We start from the raw sequence: 18,287 nt of genomic DNA, 5'->3' as shown, positions 1-18,287 counted from the left end.
TGCCTCCTGTATGCCTCCTACTGGGAATCGAGCCTGCAACCAGGGCATGTGTCCTGACCAGAAAGAGAACCGTGACCTCTTGGTTCATAGGTTGATGCTCAACCACAGAGCTACACTGGCCAAGCTGTTCACAGTTTCTTATGAATATATTTCCAGATGTCTTCTATTCCAGTATGAATATATGTATAGTCAGTTTTTTAAAAAAATTCACAAATGGGGTAATATTACAAGTCTCTTCTGCACTTTTCTCATTTACCATATCTTATACATCTTTTTATATCAGCACATATAGATATCTACCGCATTCTTTTTAATAGACACAGAGTATTTATTTAACTGAATTTTTTCTTTATTGTTGGGCATTTGTTTCTATTGTTTTACTGTAGTAAACAAAGCTACAATGAATGTTCTTGTCCACAAATCTTTGCATACTTGAAAATCCATAGAATAAATTCCTGGCAATGTAGTTGCTGTGTCAAGGAGTGTGTGTGCACACTTAAGTTGTTTTAATTACATCACCTAATTGCCTCCCAAAATGCTGCACCAATTACACACCCATCAACAACATGTTTCTGTTTTACACCTCCTCACCAGGACTGGGCATAGTCACCTGCCTCCTTCAAGAATCTAGACTCCTGTCTGCAATCCAGCTGTGAGCAAGGTTAATTTGTTTCTTTTTCCTGGGCGGCTTCTCAGTCGGCTCCACATTTGTTTGAAACCTGGTGGGGCAGAAGTGAGAAAAGAAAGGGTATCACCTAAGGCCTCACACCAGCCAAATTTTAGCCTATCTTGCTTGTAGGAGGAATTAAAAGTCCACATACTCACTGGTAATTGTTAGTTCTCTCTCCTTTCTTGAGAATTAGGCTGGCTCATTCCATGCAACGCTGACCAACATCTCATGTCACAGCCAGGAGGCAGCCTGGGCCCACATCATGAATTCAGTTGCTCTGGTGGAATGAATTGCTCAGCCCCAGGGGCCATGGGGGCCATGCAAAGCTGGGTCTCTGAGAAGTGATCTGGTGTCCACACCAAAGCCAGCTGAACCTCTTGAGACTGAAGTTGATTCTGTCCAGATAAAAAACGATCCCCTCTGGCCTCATCCATCCCTGCGGTCTTGTACTATCTTGCTTTTGATGTGACTTTTCCCTTAGTAAAGTAGACAGTTTCCTTTGGGAAATGTCTAACTTAGTCTTGTGTGTCTGACCTGGGGAAAAAAGAACTTGAGAGCCAATTGCCTCTGGGAGATGAGACACTGCAGAAAGAAAGCCTCTGTCTAGAGTTACAGTGTGTGGGAATCACCATCTCCTTCCCTGTCACTCAGGAGAGCAGGAACCTGGGGTGAGGACCCAGAGGCAATGCGCCTGAGGGAGAGAGAGAGAGAGAGAGAGAGAGAGAGAGAACAGACTGCTTTGTACTGTCAATTACCTTGGATTCTTGGTCCCCTTACTTATTCCAAACCTTTAAGAATTTGATGTGAGACCCTCCCTTAATCCAGGATGGAGAAAAGAGAGCCCAGGTTGATCCTTGATTAGATGTCAGACATGTCCTTTGTCCAGGATCCAGGGAAAAACTCACGTGCCAATTGTTTTTAGCAGCTATCAATTAATATGAGATACCACCTCATGCACATGCAATTTTAGAATGGCTAAGATTTTTTAAAGTGACAACTTCAAGAATTGGTGAAGATGTAGAGAAACTAAATGTCTTGTACATTGTTTATGGGAAAATTAATTTATACAAATATCTGGAAAACAATTTGGCAGCATAGACTAAAACTAAACTAACGTAAGTTGTGTGACTGGCAACTTGGCTCCTGTGTGTATGCCCAAGAAAAAGGAATGCATATGTCCACTGAAAGCCATGTATGTAACATAGCCATAGCAGCATTTTCCATTATAGCTCCAAATTAGAAGCAAATCAAATGTTAATCAATAGTAGAATGGATAATAAATTATGGTATGGTTATATCTGGAATATTAAACAAAAATTAAAAATTAACTGCATGCAATAACATGGATGAATACATTGATAAAATTGAGCAAAAGACCCAGACACAAACATTACACTATGTATGATTATGTTTTTAGGTAAAGTACAAGCAAAACTACTATATGGTGATAGAATTCAGAACAGTGGTTATCTCTTGGGGGTTATTAAATGGAATAGTGCATAAGGGAGTCTTTATGGGGTATCGTAAATGTCTATATCTTCCATCTGGATGGCAATTACATATGTAACAATTCATGGATCTGTACACTTAAGATTTGTGTAATTTACTGCACATAAAGTATATCTGAATAAAAAAGAAAATCTTGTACTTCTAATAACGTGTATAAAACTAATGATGTGACAATTATTTTTGACTTCCATATTTTCCTCTGATACTTCACATTATGTGTCATAAAAAATGCTGGGAAGATGGCAGAAGGGAAAGCACCAGGAATCAGTCTCCCCACCTAGACAATTACACTGACATAATCTGTCTGCTGTAACTGTTCTGGAACTCTGGAAAGTGTTGAAGGTTTGCAGCTTCCAGGGAAAACTTGGACAGTAAATTGCTGTTAATTTTGGCCCATTTCAGCCATGTGGCAGACAGCTGTGCACATGTACCTGGAGCAGTTTATGCACAGTGTGTGAGAGATAGGGTGGGCAACAATGATCCTGTCCTCCAAATACAGGGGATCTGTGGAATGGTCGCTGCTTCTATCACAGAGGTGCAAATAAAAAGACGGGAAGCCATTGTTGTTGCACCACCCCTATTGTTGAAAGACACACCCCCTCTGGCTGAAGTGACTTGCATCCTTTCCCCCCTTCATTTGTATGCTTTCTCCCTTTGAGAACCAAATATTAAAATCTAGGACATTCAAAAGCAACTGAAGAAAATTAGAAAGTGGCCACAGTGCCATGGCTGGGGGCTCAGTTGGTTGGAGCATCATCCTGTACACCCAAAGGTTGCCAGTTTGATTCCTGGTCAGGGTACATACCTAGGTTGCAGGTTTGATCCCTGGTCAGGTGAATATGGGAGGCAACCAATTTATGTTTCTCATATTGATATTTCTCTGTCTCTCCTTCCTCTCTAAAATCAATAAAAAACATATCCTTTGGATGAGGCTTAGAAAGAAAAGAAAAGAAAGTGGCCATAGCTGCACAGGGACAGGCTCAGAAAGAACCTAAAAAGACATTAAGTTTACACTTCAGTCTCATCCTTGATACAAATACAGCCTAAAACAAACAAACAAACAACCCCAATTGACAAAAATGAGCAAACCCTGGGGAAGGTGGAATACTCGGATTTCCAGAGTTATTATATTATTAGATTTAATGTCTAGTGTTCAAACACCTCAAAGCATACAAAAACAAACAAACAAACAAACAAACAGAAAAGCATGGCCCATTCAAAGGAAGAAAAATAAGCCACCAGAAACTTATCCTGAAAAAGACCTAATGACAGACATACTAGACAAAGAGTTTAACTGTCTTAACTGTGCTCCGAGACTCAAGGAATATGTGGGAAAAGTCAAGAAAATACTGCCCAAACCGGTTTGGCTCAGTGGATAGAGCGTCGGCCTGCGGACTGAAGGGTCCCAGGTTCAATTCTGGTCAAGGGCATGTACCTGGGTTGCGGGCACATCCCCAGTGGGAGGTGTGCAGGAGGCAGCTGATTGATATTTCTCTCTCATCGATGTTTCTAACTCTCTATCTCTCTCCCTTCCTCTCTGTAAAAAAATCAATAAAATATATTAAAAAAAGAAAAAAGAAAAAAAAAGAAAATAATGTATGAACAAATTGAAAATGCTGACAAAGAGTTAGAAAACCTAAAAGAAACAAAGAATAAATAAATTCTAGAGATAAAAAGTATAATAACTAAAATTAAAAATCCACTAGGGGAATTTGAATGCAGATGTGAGCAGGTAGAAGAAAGAACAGCAGACTTGAAGATAGGACAATGGAGATGATTGCAGTTGAGGAACAACAACAAAAAGATGGAAAAAATGTGAACAGAGTCTCAGAGATCTGTGGAACCCTAGTAAGTGAACAAACATGTGTATCCTGGGAGTCCCAAAAGGAGAGAGAGAGAGAGAGAGAGAGAGAGAGAGAGAGAGAAGCAGAGAGAATATTTGAAGAAATACTGGCTGAAAACTTTCCAAATTTGATGAAATAAATAAACATCCAAGAACCTCAACAAATCCAAGTAGGATGAACTCAAAAAGACCCACACCAAGAAACATTATAATCAAACATTCAAAAGACAAAGAAAGAGTATCTTGGAAGCAGCAAGAGAGAAGTAAATCCTTGCATACAAGTATTGTCAATAAGATTATCAACAGATTTCTCATCAGAAAATTTAGAGGCCAGAAGAGAACAGTCGATATATTCAAAGTGCTAGAAAAAAACACCACTGTCAACCACAAATTCTATATTGACAAAACTGTCCTCAAAAGTGAGGAAGAGATTAAGACATTCTTAGATAAATGAAAGTTGAGGGTGTTTGTAGCTCTCAGACTGCCTTGCAAGATATGTTAGGCAGTAACTTGAAATTGAATGGAGAACTGAATATTTCAGTAAAGGTAAATGCATGAGCAAGAGCCAACATTATTGTAACAATGGTTTGTAACTATACTTTCTGTTTGTTTTTACATGATTTAAGAGACTAATGCATTTAAAGAAGAAAAAGATCCATTATCAGTGTAAAGGTTGGGATTACTGAACTTTTGGTTTGAGATTCCAAATCTTGTTTTCTACATAATTTAGAATACTAATGCACTTACTAGTTTATGTTTTTGGACACACAATGTATAAAAATGTAATTTCATGACGTCAACATCTTAGAGGGATGGGGACAGAGCTGCAAAGGAGCAGAGTTTTTGTATGTTATTAAAGTTCAACTGCTATAAATACAAATTAGCATGTTATAACTTTAGGGTGTTAAATATAATCCCCATGGTAACCACAAAAAATAGATCTAAATATACAGAAAAGGAAATGAAAAAGAAATCTAAATGTTTTGCTTTAAAAAATCTACTAAATACAAAAGAAGACAGAAAAGTCCCTTGTCAGCAGTAATTACTTTAAATGTAAATAGGTTAAACTCTCCAGTCAAAAGACAGAGCTTGGTAAAATGGATAAAAACAAATGAGCCTGCCCTGTCTGGTATGCTAAGTGGTTAGAGCATTGGCCATCTCACCAAAGGGTCACAGGTTTGATTCCTGGTCAAGAGCATGTACCTGGATTATAGGTTTGATCCCTGGCCCCAGTTGGGAGGCAACAAATCGATATGTCTCTTTCACATAGCTCTCTCTCTCTCTTTCTCTCCCTTTCTCCCTCCCTCCATTCCTTCCTCTCTCTCTCTCAAAAAACAATCAATGGAAAAAAATATCCTCAGGTGAGGATTAACAAAGCAAAAAAATTTAAAAATAAAACATAACAAAAAATAACACATAGCCCAACTATATGCTGTCTACAAGACACTCACTTGAGTTCCAAAGACACAAACAGGTTGAAAGTGAAAGGATGGAAAAAGATTTCTATGCAATGGTAACCAAGGAGCAGGAGTGGCTATATGAATATCAGACAAAATAGATTTCAAATACAAAAGTACGAAGAAGCCCAAGTCGGTTTGGCTCAGTGGATAGAGTGTTGGCCTGTGAACTGAAGGGTCCTGGTTTTGATTCCAGTCAAGGGCATATACCTTGGTTGCAGGCTCCTCCCTGGCCTGAGCCTTGGTCAGGTCATGTGCAGGAGGCAACCAATTGATGTGTTTCTCTCACATTGATATTTCTCTCTGTCTTTCCCTCTCTCTTCCACTCTAAAAATCAATGAAAAAATATCCTTGGGTGAGGATTAAAAAAAAAGTATGCAAGAGACAAAGAAGGACATTATGTATTAATAAAATGGTTTAATATAGCAATAAGATATTACCATTATAAAATTTTATGTGCCTAATGACAATCAAAATATATGAAGCAAAACCTGACAGAAATGAAGGGAGAAATAGATAGTTCCATAATAATAGTAAGAGACTTCAAGACCTCACTCTCAATAATGGATAGAACAACCAGATAGAAAATAAGTAAGGAAATAGGAGACCACACAATAAAGGAATAGACTACCTAGACTAAAATACATATAGAGAACACTACCCAACAGCAACAGCATACATATCCCTCTCAACTGAACATAGGACATTTTCCAGGACAGACCAATGTTAGGCCACAAATTGTCTCTATAGGTTTAAATAAATAGGTATCAACAAGGTATCTCTCTAACCAACAGAATGAGGTTAGAAAGGTAAAACTTGAAAATTTAAAAAATTGTGAAAATTAAACAGTATACTTAAAAACAAACAATAGATGGAAGAAGAAATCACAAGAGAAATTAGAAAATACTTAGAGATGACTGGAAACAAAACATCCCCAAATTTATGAGATTTAGTTAAAGCAGTGTTAACGGGGAAATGGATAGCTATATATGCTTGCATAAAAAACAAGAAAGATCTCAAATCAACAACCTAATTTTGCAACTTAAGGAACTAATAAAAGAAAAACAAATTGAACCCAAAGCAAATAGAAGGAAGGAAATAATAAAGATTGGGGAAGAGACAAATGAAATGGAGAATAGAAAACAATAGAGAAAAATCAATGAAAGTAAAAGTTAGTTCTTCAAAAAGATGTACAAAATTGACAAATTTTTAGCTACATGGACTAAGAAAAAAGAAGAGAAAAAAAAGGAAGAAAATAAAAAATGTTGACAAGGATGTGATGAAATTGGAATCCTTGTGCACTGTTGATGGAAATGTAAAATGGTACCCAAAGACTACAGATGCTGTGGAAAACAGTGTGGTGGTTCCATAAAAAATTAAAATAGAAGTATCCAGCAATTCAACTCCTGGGTATACTCAAAATAATTGGAAGCAGAGTCTTGAAAAGATATCTGTACAGTTGTGTTCAAAATTATAGAGACAGAAGTGTAATGGTGGTTGCCAGGGGCTTGAGGGAGGGGAGAATGAGGAGTTATTGTTTAATAGGTATAGAGTTTCAGTTTTTAAAATATTTTTATTGATTTAAGAGAGGAAGAGAAAAGATAGAAACATCAATGATGAAAGAGCATTGATTGGCTGCCTCCTGCAAGCCCCTTACTGAGGATGGAGCCCATACCTGGGCATGTGCCCTGACTGGGATTCGAACCGTGACCTCCTGGTTCATAGGTCGACATTCAACCACTGAGCCACACCAGTAGAGTTTCAGTTTTACAAGATGAAAAGAATTATGGAAACAGATAGTGGTGATGGTTGCACAGTAAGGTGAATGTTTTAATACCACTGAAGTGTACACTTAAAAATGGTTAAGATGGTGAATTTTATATTATGTATATTTTTCTAAAATAAAATAGCTTTTTGTTCACAATGCCTCTTGTTCCTGTACAATCTAGCTAAATGGAGTAATACTTACTTTTTGAAATTTTATATATAACTAGAGGCCCGGTGCATGAATTTGTGCACCAGTGGGTCCCTTGGCCTGGCCTGTGGGATTGGGCCGAAACCAGCTTTCCAACATCCCCCAGGGGGTCCAGGATTGTGAGAGGGCACAGGCCAGGCCGAGAAACCCCACTGGTGCACGATTGGGGCCAGGGAGGGACCATGAAAAGGCTCCAGGGTGTGTCTGGCCCATCTCACTCAGTCCTGATCAGCTGGACACCAGCAGCAAGCTAACCTACCAATTGGAGCATCTGCCCCCTGGTGGTCAGTGCACATCATAGCGAGTGGTTGAGCGATCTTAGCATATCATTAGCATATTAAGCTTTGATTGGTTGAACAGACAACCAGATGACCAGGCTTTTATTATATAGGATTTCTTTTTTTGTTATATTGTCCATTAAATGACTAGTCTCATTTTGAACTCTCCATCTCAGTGATTATTTATTTTTAAATTAATCTTACATGTTTGCCCATTCTATCATCAAATTTCAAAATCATTCCTACAGAAAATACTTATTCCTTTCTGAAAATATTGTGGTTTTGTTGGCTAAATATTGAAAACTAACCTTCTTCTTCTTCTTCTTCTTCTTCCTCTTCCTCTTCCTCTTCCTCTTCCTCTTCCTCTTCCTCTTCCTCTTCTTCTTCTTCTTCTTCTTCTTCTTCTTCTTCTTCTCCTTCTTCTTCTTCTTCCTGCAAAAAAGCTTTATTGTTTCATTTGGTCCAATGCATGGGAGAAGGCTTCAGGGTGGTCAAAAGAATGGCTAGTAGTTTCGGGGAGAAGCTCAGGTAAAAGCCAGACTCCAGGGGAAGCAGAGGGGCCTCTCAAGGGCCTCTGGGCTCCAAAGGCTCCTAGTGGTGCTTGAGGGTGAGGCTTCCAGAAGAGATACTTGCCCAGCCCAGACTGGGGGTTGGCCAGCCTGTAGAGGTTAGTCCGGTGTTGCCCATCTTCTTGATGAGTTTCACCTCCTTGCCCCGGAAGTGGTTCTCCAGGAAGTTACAGAGCTGAGGGTCTGCACGGGTAGAACGCAGGGCATGCAGCTCCACAGGGCCTGGTTCAGGTTCCTCTCCAAGGCCAGGGTGGCTTCCATGGCGTCCTGAGTTTTGCCCACTCATTTTGGGGCGGCTTCAGCACGTCCTGGGAGTGGATGCGGCCAGTGTGCATGTTTTGCAACTCTAAGAGATGCTCAGCGCCCTTGTGCTTCTTCTCCACCAACGTGAGGAAGAAGTGGCCCATGCACTTGAGAGGCACATCATCCTGGTCTAAATAGAAGCCCTGAGAGAGGTGGGTGTAGGAGGCCTGCAGATGCAGGTTGCCAGGAGGTTGACCACAGCCTCCACCTTGGTGGAATAATTCTGATGAATTTGGGAGCTCATAGTTGTTTGGCAATAAGGAGTTAAGGTAGGAAAAAAAAAACCAGTGTGTTGGCTGGTCCTGGAGGTCGTTCTGAAGGTGATGACTGAATAAGACGCAGGAGAGTGGCCGGAGGCTGGAAGAGAAGGGTCCCTGGGTCTATTCCGTCCAAACACTGTTGAAGCAAGAGACAGATCCAGGACTGCCAAGGGCACTGCCAATATTATTTTTTAAAGAATATTCTGCCAATGTTCTATATCAAAGTTTATATTTTTTTGTACTATCAACAGTTCTATGGTTTTTAAAGCCTTTTAAAAAAGAATAGTCTTTAAATAAATATAAATGTAAATGTAAATATAAATATAAATATAAATATATGTACATTGATTTCAGAGAAGAAGGGAGAGGGAGAGAGAGATGGAAAACATCAATAATGAGAGAGAATCAATGACCGGCTGCCTCCTGCACGCCCCAGACTAGGGATCGAGCCTGTAACCAGGACATGTGCCCTGACCAGGAATCGAACCGTGACCTCCTGGATCACAGGTTAATGCTCAATGACTGAGCCACACCAGCTGGGCTTTTAAGCCTTTTTTTTGAGACATAATTGCTTGATGTAATTTTAACAGCTCTAGATCCAGAGAAACAGAGGCATAAACATATTATTTAATAACTTGTGGTGTGTGTTATGTATTTGTGTGTGATACCCAAGGCTCTCCAAAGTATAGGGAGCAGACGATAAGGTAGTGAAGACCTGGGCAGGGGTGGGTAGGGGCTGGGAAGAGAGGGGTGAAGGGGGAGGAAATGGGAGATATCTGTAATACTATTAACAATAAAAAATATATTAAAACACAACAACAAAGTATAGGGACCAGAGATAGGCCCCTTTTGATCCAATTTAAGGAAACTACCGGCTGAGTCCATCTGGTTTCTTTCCTAACACCTGTTCTGTAGTAAGAAATTATAAGTCTCCCAATATTGAGAACAGCTTTCATTTAAAATATTTAGTCTTATTGTCCCCATAAGTGGGAACAGCTAACATTTACTGAGTGTTTCCCATTGTTCTAAGTATTTTATATATTTTTTACTCATGAAATACCCAGTATTTACTCACAAAACTCTATAAAATAGGTATAACTATTATCCCAATTTTACAGATAAACTGAACATAGAAATGTGAAGAAAATTACCTAAAACATTGAAATAGCCCAAGAATTTCAACACTTTGGTATTAAAACTTTCTTTTTTGAATCTGGCAAAAATCCATGGCAAAATATGGTTCCTGGTTCTTGTTTCGGAAAACACAGCCATCAAATCTCTCTATCCAGCATCAACCTTACCCTGGTGGTCCCTCAAGCTTCTCCAATGTAACATGTTCAAAATCATACTCACAATTTTCTCCTTCAGACTTGAATTTCTTCCTGTGTGAATGGTACCACAAGCCTTGGTCATCTGAGCCAGACCCTGGGGTAATCTTAGGCTTTCCCTTTCTTCTCCCACCAAGTCCTCCTTACTTAAACATACACTTCAACATGCTATTTCTTGATTAGAATTGATTACAGGCAGGTGTTTACTTTGTGACATATTCATCAAGTACAGTTATAAATTTATGCACTGTTTGTAGTTATATGCATATCTGCATATGTATATATTAGGTGCCCAATGCACAACATTCGTGCACTGGGGGAGAGATCCCTCCGCCTGGCCTGTGCCATCTCGCAGTCCAGGACCTCTCGTGGGATGTCCAACTGTTGGATTAGGTTCTGCATTGAGTGTCTGCCCCCTAGTGGTCAGTGCACATCATAGCGACAGTCATCCCACCTTTCGGTTGATTTGCATATTAGGGTTCTAGTATATAGGATGGTCCAGTGGTCGGCAAACTCATTAGTCAACAGAGCCAAATATCAACAGTACAACGATTGAAATTTCTTTTGAGAGCCAAATTTTTAAACTTAAACTATATAGGTAAGTACATTGTTATTAACTTAATTAGGGTACTCCTAAGCTGGCCTTTGCTAAAATAATAATAAAGCCACCAACACAAAATAATTACAATTCTTAAATAGATGACAAAAATACCTGTAGGATTTGCAACTGGTTGGAAAAATACAGGTAACTTTATGCTTCAAGTAGGTACTTTTGTCACCTGCTTGCGATTTGCAGACGCGACTAGCACTAACCACTGCACATGAGACTGCTGACTGACTGGCTCACTCAACTCGCGCATGAATGGCACACGCACCTCCCCCGCGCTGTGTCTCCCGTCGCCCGACCGACCGACTGACACCCCCCACTTCTTCTAACACCACTTCTTCAAAATAGACTCACCCAGGCTGAAAACCGACTTCTGCGCATGGGCCACGAAGTTTCAATAGCACTGTACGTGCACGCCCACACGTGGTATTTTGTGGAAGAGCCACACTCAAGGGGCCAAAGAGCCGCATGTGGCTCGCGAGCCGCGGTTTGCCGACCACTGGGATAGTCTAATAATTGCAATTCAATAAAATTACTTAACATTTTAATTAATTAATTAATTATATATTTTTATTGATTTCAGAGAGGAAGGGAAAAGGATAGAGAGAGAATAATTGACTGGCTGCCTCCTGCATGCCCCACACTGGGGATCGAAACCCTGGGCATATGTCCTGACTGGGAATCGAACTGTGACCTCTTAGTTCATAGGTTGATGCTCAACCACTGAGCCACGCCAACTGGGAAAAATTTCATCTATTTTTAAAAAGGAAAATGTAATTTTAAAAGGTATTTTAAAAGCTGCTTTCAAGTTACACCAATGTAACATGGTTGGGTCTGAACTAGGACTCAGGTGTTTCTGAGAGGAATTGGACAAATCCTCCTCCTTTGTATCTATTGACACATTTATATCTACTGGTCTACTCAAGGTTTGAGGAAACTTTGAAGAGAAGCCCTGAACTCTTTTCAGATGTATACAAATATGACTGGTGGACAGGGGTGACCACAACAGAAGCCTAACGATAGGGAGGTAGACCAGAAGCCATTGAGGGAGAACTCTCTATAAATGGAAAAAAATTATTGCGTATATGAACCTGCTCTAGCAAAGTAATGGAGAAAAGTGCTGGTTCCAGGTACAAAACAGTGGCTGATACTAGAGGAAATTCCCACCCAGGCCTTCTGGTGGCAGCTGTGCACCCTGGGAGACATGGGTTATGAATCCAAATAGGAAGAGTTAAATCACCGATCTCTAAAACACCCTGGGGCCCAGTCAGCCTTGCTGAGGTTTCTCTACTCGCTTCCCCTGAACATTCTTACTTCCAAGGCTTGAAGGTATGGACTTTCTGCCTGGAGTGCAACGCAGTGCCCAGGTTTCGTGGCCTTCAGGCGGCAGCTGAATTCCAGCTCCACCCGAATGCGGCCTGGCTGAGTTCCTGCTTCACTGGTTCCTGGTGGTGGTGGGAGTGATAACATCAATAGGAGAATGACTCCTGTGGAATCATTAGGGCCTGAGGTTATGGAGTCCCTGCCTGGATGTCCACGGCAATGAGAAAAAGGATGCTAAAACTAAACCGTTCAAGCAGTTTCACTTCAGGACCTCTCCAACTGAGCATAACAGAAAAAGCATTCTCTCCATGTCACAAGCGATAGCTTTAATCTCAAGCATCAAGCCAAAGCAGCAGCATTTCAATTTCACTAACAATGGCACATGGCAATAATGGGAGTCAACTGCCAGTGTGGAGTGGCGCGTCCACAGACCGCTGGGTCCTGTGCATGCAAATTCCTGGCTTGGCTAGCCATGGCCTAAAGCCTCTGCGTTCAGCTTGCTTGCAAAAACTCTGCATTTTGAGCTACCAAGATTTACTTGTGAATGCTAATGGACGACATTTGTATTCACCTACTGGCAAAATTTGAGATTTCTGATTATCTTTCTGAGATGTGTGTGTGTGTGTGTGTGTGTGTGTGTGTGTGTGTGTGTAAAATCTAGTCTATATCCACATTGTTGTCAGACTGCTGCTTCTTAAAGCAAATCTGATCGTCAGTCATGTTTAAATTAAAACTTCCCTGGCTCCACATTGCTTCGGAGTTCACCTCCTCAGCTGAGCTCACCAGACCCTTCATAATCGGACTCTTGCCTATGTCATTAATGTTATCTCCTGCCACTACCCCCACAGTCTAATTATCCTGAAATGGTACTTGGATTCCCACTTTCACTGAATGTCTCTTACTTCTATTTTTTCTACAAATATTTGGAAGTTTTGTGCTCGTGCTCTATTTTTATTCTTTTATTGATTACTTTAGAAATTTTAACATATATACTTATCAAAGTCTGAAGTTAATCTCTTTATCCTCTCCCTCCCCACCCCTAAGGATCTTAGTCACTTTGACTCTATTTTTTTTCTTTCCTTTCCAGAAATACATACTATTGTTGTCATGTTTTAATTCTATCTTTGAAAAAACCAGCAGACCTTATAACTGTTTTATACAGTTGAGGTTTATATATATGTACCCATGTAGTTACCATTTTCTTTGTTTGTCATTACTTCTTGCACGCTAGACCTTCCATCTATGATCACTTCTTACACGAGATCATATTTTGTCTGAAGAACTTCTTTTATAATTTATTTTAGTGATGGTCTGCTAATGGAAATCTTTCCATTTTTTTCCTCTCTTGAAATGCCTTTATTTCATCATGATCCTTGAAAAGTCTTTGTTAACTGGCCATAGATTTCTAGGTTGATCATTTTTTAAAAATATATATATTTTATTGATTTTTTACAGAGAGGAAGGGAGAGGGATAGAGCGTTAGAAACATCGATGAGAGAGAAACACCAAGCAAGGTACATGCCCTTGACCAGATTCAAACCTGGGACCCTTCAGTCCACAGGCCGACACTCTATCCACTGAGCCAGACCAGTTAGGGCTAGGTTGATCATTTTGTTTCCTCAGCACATTGACTGTATTATTCCACTGTCCGCTGGCTGTCTGTGGCTGCTTTGTGAAGTCAATTGTCAGCGTATCCATGGCTTCTTTGAAAGCAACCTGTCTTTCCTCTGGCTGCTTTTAAATTCTTTTTATCTTTGTTTTTGTAGTTTTAATATGATGTTGAATGTGTGGATTTCTTTTTACCTGTCCTACTTAAAATTTGTTGGTAATCCGTACCTTGATATCTTAATCAGGTCTGGAAAATCATCACCCATTATCTCTCCATATGTTGCCTCTGCCGTATTCTCTCTTTGGGGGGAGAGGGGTGGCAGGCTTCTGATAAGATATATGTCAGGCTATCTCATTACCCTTCATGTTTTTTTTTATAATATATATTTTTATTGATTTCAGAGAGGAATGGAGAGGGAGAGAGAGAGAGAGATAGAAAGATGAATGATGAGAGAGAATCCTGGATTGGCTGCTTCCTGCATGCCCCACACTGGGGATCAAACCAGGGCACGTGCCCTGACCAGGAATTGAACTGTGACCTCCTGATTCATAGGTTGATGCTCAACCACTGAGTCACCCGGCCAGGCCCCTTCAGAGCCTTATCTCTTTATGATGCTTTTTGCATATTATTTTCCAGCTGTATCTTTCTGTTCACTGATACTATTAGTACCTGCATCCAATTGTCTGTGAAACCCATTTGTTAAATTTCTAATTATAGGTACTATATTTTTCATTTCTAGAAGTTATATTTAGTTCCTTTTCATATCTGCTTGGTCATTCTTTAAAATTCCTTGTTCTTTGCTCATATTTTAAAATTGTCTTTTATTTTTTAATGAGTCTGAGACAGAATTGGATGAATCATAATCTCTGCTTCATGGTTACTGTCATCACTGGACATAGACCTCTTAGGTTGTGTATGAATGTATGTATGTATTTATTTATAAAAGAATGTAATGAATACCTACAATCCCACCAGCTAACGCAAGAGCTATCTGCCCACCCCCATCCTATAACTCTGCTTCCCCTTCCCAGATTTGCAATGATCATTGCCTTTCTTTTTTGCTTTTATAGTTTTATCAAATATATATGTGACCTAAATATAGTGGTCAGTTTTAGTTGTTTATGAACTTTCTGAAAAGAGTGTTATGGTGTACATAATCTTGGATTTAGCCACATTTTTGCATGCTTTATATAATATTCTATTGTGTGACTGCTCCATAGTTATTTATCCATTCTTCTGTTAATGGGGATTTTGGTTGTTTCTAAGTTCCCTCCTCCCCCCTCTTGCTATGCATATTCTTGTATCTATCTCTTGATAAACATGAGCAGAAGTTTCCACTGGGTACATAACTGGGGGTGAAATGTTGGGTTACAGTCTATATAGAATCAGTCAGTCCACACCAGTAAAGCTACTGGCATCCAGTCTGGTTGGTCAGGCATCTGTTCTGATTGGTCAGCACCCATGTGTTATTGGTTGTTAATACTTTTAATATTATTCTTCAGAGTCTATGAATGACAAATGTGTAAGCTAATGACAAATTATTTTAAAATGGTTGTTGTAATTTATACCTCCACCAGAAATATATGAGTCCTGTTGACCCACATTCTCTACAACATTTGGAATTATCAGATATCTTCATTTTTGCCAATCAAATGGGTGTACATATGTGTCTCATTGTGGTCTTGATTTGCATTTTCTGTTTGCTAGGAAGTCTGAGCATCTCTTTCTGTGTATATTGGTCATATGTATTTCCTCTGAAAATTCCATGCTCATACATCTTTCTCATATATTTTACTCATGTATCATGTATTTTTCTATTTGATTGTTTCTCTTTTTCTTAGTGAATTTAAGGAGTTCATATAAAGAAATTTTTAAATCCTTGATGCCAATTCTTGGTCAGTTATGTGTTACAAAGATCTCTCCATTATAGCTTGCCTTTTCACTTTCTTTAACATGATTTATGAATAGAAGTTCTTCACTCTAATATAGCCAAATGTATCAATCTTTTCTTTTCTAGGTAGTGCTTTTTCTATGTCCTAAAAGGTCACAAAGAAATTTACCTATACTTCTGTGATGATTAATTTTATGTGTCAACATGACTAGGTTATAGGGTGCCCAAATATTTGTTAAATATTACTTCGGGGCATGTCTGTGAAGGTGTTTCTGGATCAGATTAACATGTGAGTAAAGCAAATCACCCTCCCTAATGTGGGTGGGCTTCATCCAATCTAATTGAGGCCTAAATAGAATAAAAAGTCTGAGTATGAAATAATTCTTTGTCTTTGTCCAGCTGTCTTTGAGCTGGGACATCAGTCTTTTGCCTTGGGACTCAGACTCAACTAGAACTTATACCATCTGTTCTCCTGGTTCTCAGGCCTATGGACTTGGACTAGAGCTCTATACCATTGATTCTTTTGGGTTTTCAGCTTGCCTACTGCTGATCTGACTTTTCAGCCTCCATAATCACATGAGCCAATTCCTTATAATAAATCTCTCTATATATTCTTAATAAATATATAAACTATATTATATAATTATTATAACTACTAGAGGCCTGGTGCACAAAAATTTGTGCACTCAGGGGGGATCCCTCAGCCCAGCCTGTGCCCTCTCACAGTCTGGGACCCCTCAGGGGATGTCCACCTGCTGGCTTAGGCCCACTCCCTAAGGGAATGGGCCTAAGCTGGCAGTCAGGCATCCCTCTGGCAGCCCTCAGGGGATGTCCACTTGCCAGCGGGGAGCAGGCCTAAGCTGCAGTCAGACATCCTTAGCGCTGCTGAGGAGGCGGGAGAGGCTCCCACCACCACTGCTGTACTGGCAGCCGTCAGCCTGGCTTGTGGCTGAGCAGAGCTCCCCCTGTGGGAGCATCTGCCCCTTGGTGGTCAGTGTGTGTCATAGTGACCAGTCATTCCCAGTCTTTCTGCTGTTAGTGTCAATTTGCATATTACCCTTTTATCATATATATTATATCTTCAATTAAGCTGTTTTTGGCTGCTAGGAGATCCTCTTTTGAGAAATGCTACTCAAGGTTTTTCTTTTTCTTTTTTTTGCTTCATATTGATTTGTAGGGATTCCTCATATATTCCAGATATGAGTTCTTTACTAGATACATGTATTGCAAATATTTTCCCCAATCTGTGATTTTCATTTTCACTCTCATAATAGTGTTTTTTAATAAAATAAGTTAATTTTTAACAAATTCCAATTTGTCAATTTTTTCTTCAATGTTTAAAAATTGTGTTAAAATACACTTAACATAAAATTTCAATCTTCAGTGTAAAACTCAGTGGTATTAAGTACATTTATATTATTGTACAATCATCATCACCATCTACATCCAGAAATATTTTCCTCTTGCAAAACTGGAACGCTATTTAAAAATTACTTCCTTCCCTAACCGGTTTGGCTCAGTGGATAGAGTGTTGGCCTGCAGACTGAAGGGACCCAGGTTCGATTCTGGTCAAGGGCATGTACCTTGGTTGTGGGCACATCCCCAGTAGGGGGTGTACAGGAGGCAGCTGACCAATGTTTCTCTCTCATCGATGTTTCTAACTCTCTGTCCCTCTCCCTTCCTCTCTGTAAAAAAATCAGTAAAATATATTTTTAAAAATATTTTTAAAAAATAAAAAAACATAAAAATTATTTCCCATTCCCTTTCTCACCCCAGTCACTGGCTATCACCATTCTACTTCTCATCTTTATGATTTTGACGACTCCAAGTGCCTCATGTACATGGAATCATACAGTATTTGTGTTTTTATAACTGGCTTTCACTTAGAATAATTTTTTCTTCATCTCTAGCAAACATTTTTGTAACCTTTTAAAAATTTACTATATAGGAATCGAGCAACGTTTTTTGATCTAAAATTTACTTTGTCTGATATTAGTATAGCCACTCTTGCATTACTGTCTTCTCTTGTGTTTACTTGTTTTTTGCAGTAAAACATTTAAATTCTTTTCTTATTTTATTTTGTGTATATTCTAGAGCTATTTTCTTTGTGGTTACCATGGGGATTTCATTTTAAATCCTAAAGTTATAACACTCTATTTTGGATTTACACCAGCTAAACTTCAATAACATAAGAAATCTTCTGTCCCTGTCCCTTTTGGTTGTTGATATCACAAAATTACATCTTTATCCATAGTGTAGCCAGAACATAAACTAATAATTCTTTAAATGCATTAATTTCCTAAATTATGTAGAAAACAAGATTTGGAATTACCAACCAAAGTTACAGTAAGGCTCACTTTTACATAAATTGTTTTTTTTTCTTTAAATGTATTAGTCTCTTAAATGATGCAGAAAACAAACAAAAAATACAGTTACACATCATTGTTACAATAATACTGGCTTTTATAATTGCTCTTGTATTTACCTTTTTTTCTTGTATTTACCTTTATTGATAGTTTTATTTCTTCATACAGCTTTGAGTTACTGTCTAGTGTCCTTTTATTTTATTTTAACGGTTAAAATTTTAACCTACAGGTTAAAATTTAACCTATAGGATTCCCTTGAGCATTTCTTGTAGGGCAGGTCTGATGGTATAGGATTTTTG

The 18,287-nt window shown here is 39.1% G+C and overlaps 1 pseudogene; it reads right to left on the bottom strand.

Annotated features, from left to right (window-relative positions):
- Positions 1 to 8,256: 8,256 nt before the first annotated feature.
- LOC139002370 (ferritin light chain pseudogene) lies at positions 8,257 to 8,848 on the bottom strand (annotated as a pseudogene).
- Between the last annotated feature and the right edge of the window lie 9,439 nt (positions 8,849 to 18,287).

Source organism: Myotis yumanensis, unplaced genomic scaffold (assembly GCF_028538775.1).
Source record: "Myotis yumanensis isolate MYYU_CA2020_CCGP unplaced genomic scaffold, mMyoYum1.0.hap1 SCAF_2, whole genome shotgun sequence".
NCBI classification, from domain to species: Eukaryota; Metazoa; Chordata; class Mammalia; order Chiroptera; family Vespertilionidae; genus Myotis; species Myotis yumanensis.
This window is presented reverse-complemented; position numbering and strand designations above follow the sequence as displayed.